Source organism: Melozone crissalis, unplaced genomic scaffold, assembly GCF_028551555.1.
Source record: "Melozone crissalis strain CALT ecotype California unplaced genomic scaffold, PUWL_Pcris_2 ptg000014l_1, whole genome shotgun sequence".
Classification (NCBI taxonomy): domain Eukaryota; kingdom Metazoa; phylum Chordata; class Aves; order Passeriformes; family Passerellidae; genus Melozone; species Melozone crissalis.
The window spans coordinates 16,757,330-16,760,404 of record NW_026535792.1 but is presented as its reverse complement, the minus strand read 5'-3'; positions in this window follow the sequence as shown (position 1 = coordinate 16,760,404).

Here is a 3,075-nt window from a genome sequence, read left to right as displayed (position 1 = left end):
CCCCAAACACAGAGTGGGGTTGCTGTGAGCTCAGGGGGCTCCTGTGCTCACTCCCAGACGTGTGGACAATGCTGTTCCAAGGCCCTGCAGCTGCTGTGGTCCAGAGCAGTGAGGATTTTGGAGGAACATGATGCTTCCCTGTGTCCCAGTCTCCTGAAGCCGGGCTGGGAATGGAGTCCCACCTTTGTTGAACCCCTGCATTTGCATGTCTAAAGCTCCCCGGAGGGGTTTCAAAGCCAAAGGATCCATCCTGCCCCGGGTGAATTCTTTGTTTGCATTTGAATAGGTGCCGGGAAACTGGTTCAGTCACCCAAGCTGTGACAGCCTCCCCTCCTGCTCTGTGTCCATCTCTACCTGTGAGCCCCAGTGCCTCCAGCTCCTGCTGAAACCTGACCTGAGACCAGCTGCTGGTGTTACTCACCCAGCAGAGGTGTTGGACCCAGCCTGTCACTGGTGGGGTGGCCCTGGGGTTATGGTCCTCTTCCTTCTTCCCCAGATGCTCTCCCAGGACTCTGGGGACAGGCTGGGAGCACTGGGAGTGTTCACCTGGAGAGGAGAAACCTCCAGGGAGAGCTTAGAGCCCTTCCAAAGGCCAAAACAGGCTCCAAGGGACATGGAGAGGGACTTTGGACAAGGGCCTGGAGTGACAGGACAGGGGGTGAATGGCTTCCCCCTGCAGAGGGCAGGGATAGATATTGGCATATTGGGAAGAAATTGTTCCCTGTGAGGGTGCTGAGCCCTGGCACAGAGTGCCCAGAGAAGCTGTGGCTGCCCCATCCCTGGAAGTGTTCAGGCCAGGTTAAATGAGGCTTGGAGCAGCCTGGGATAGTGGAAGGTGTCTCTGCCCATGGAAGGAGGGTGGAACAAGATGACCTTTAAGGCCCCTTCCAACCCAAACCATGCCATGATCTTCCCTGAGCCTCTGCCAGCTTTATGGCCAGCTTGGCAGGGAAGGACCTGGCCAGGAAACCTCTGAGACTGATTGGGCTGTGGTTTGTGTTTCATGTGTCCAGGCAGGAGCCCTCATGGGCCCTCAGCCCTTCCTCAGGTGGTGGGGTGGCAGCACAGAAGCTGCATCTGATCCTGCAAACCTGGAATAACCCAGTCCTTCAGTTCTGAGGATTTAAACTCTGCCAGCAGAGCTTGGCCCTGGAGAGCTGCTGTCCTTTTTCCAGGTTACTGCCTGTCCTCCCCTGACCTCAGGAAGGGGATGTTTCCCAGCAGCAGGAATACAACCACAAGCCTTAAAAATAACCTGGTTTGCTTTCAGTGTTCCTTACAAAATAGGCCACGTTCCTTCTGTTTAATCCCTGGGCATGAGGCGAGAATCACTGGGAAGGAAAACACAGCCCTTGGTGGATGGAGGTGGATGCAGCCCCCATCCCTCACTGTGGGGATGGAAATAGTGAAGAGAATGAAAATGTGTGTTTGAATGAGATGGGGAGGTGCAGAGCTGTGATCTGGAGTCAATGGCAGAGGTTGTCCCAGCCCTTGGGAGCAGCACAGCCCTGGCAATCCCCCGAGGGTGGCATGGGCAGCACGGTCACCCTGACCGCGTTTCACACAGGGGAGAGGGAGTAATTTGCCTCTGAGCAGAAGGAAAGCTCGTTTTTCCCTCTAGATGAGGCAGGAGAGGGTTTTGGAGATGGGGAGCAGACATCCCTCAGCCTCTCCCTTGGGCCAAACAGGCCCAGAGGTGCCAGATTTCCATGGTGCCCAGTCCTGTGGGGACAGAGGGAGCCTGCCTGCACCCTGATGGCTTTGGGTGCCCACCAGATGTGCCAGCACCAGCTGAAGCAGGGCAGGTGTGATTTACTGCTCAGCAAAGGTCTGGCACCATAAACCCAGCCAGGAAAACTGCTGGCGTGATCCAGGCAAACACCCAGCTCTGCTGCAGCCCTGGAGTGGGACCACACAGGGTCACTGTTTAGGGAGGGATCATGTGCTGGATTTTGGCTTGGGTTTGAGGGGTGCAAGTGGTCCCCCCTGGTCCCTGGGGGCTCATGTTGGCTTCCCACCAGACGTGTGTGAGCAGGATGTGCCCTGTGATGAGATTCCCAGCTGCAGCAGCACTGGGTATTATTGTTGGGTCCCCTCCTGAGCTCAGCGCTCAGTTTTTCCTCTGCCCTCCCTCAGACAGTTTCTATTTAAGTTTTTAAGACTCCAGGCTGGGGAAAATTTGAGCAAGAGCCCAGAATATGGTCCATTACCTCCAAATGTTGCTCAGCAGCTTAAAACAGGCCTGGCAAGGGAGACAGCTTAGGAAAACAGTGATGCACCTCGGAAAAGGCACTTTATTCTGTTTACTTCTGCCATACTGGAGTATACAGTGGAAAACCGTGCTGGCTCCGCTTCTCTGCTCTCCTCTCTGGTTTCACACTGCCCAGGTGAGCTCCAGCCATCCCTCCCTGCCAAGTCCTACCTGTTGTGCAACCCCCCCAGGGCTCGGTGCAATTGGCTTCATGCAGCACACGGCAAGTAGAGAAAGAGCGAGGCGGGTGTTTTTCCAAGTGGGCAGGGACTCCTAAATTCCCCTGGCATTGGCCACAGAATATTTTCTGAGCCTCTGCTCCAGTGTCTCAGTGTCTCAGTGTCTCGCCTAGCCCTGGGGAATTTGGGCAGCTTCATCCCCAGCCTGACTTGGCGCAAGCTGCTCCTCATCCTCCATCTCTTACCAGGAGCTGTGAAAAGCACCCCTGTAGTGACTGTGCTGCCTTCAGAGGAGCCACCACTGCACCAGCCTGGGTGGCTCTGTGGGGACCAGTGTCATCAGGTGCCCCCCAGCACTGTGGCCTCCATCAGGTGGCCCAAATGAGCACCCAAAGTCAGCAATTCCCAGCGATGCTCAGGAATTCTGCCTGTCCCCAGTTGCTTATGCAGTGCCCCCCTCCCCTGCCCAAAGGAGATGTGGGGCTACAAGGTGGGCTGGAGCAGCAGCCCCTGCATCCCCAGGGCCCTCCTGCATGTGTGGGATGCCAGCTCCCAGGGAGGAGGAGGAGGAGAGCCGGGAGGAGGTGGCTGGTGGTGCTGCAGGAGGGGCTGGGTGCCCCGGTGGTGCCACCGCAGCTGAGCCCT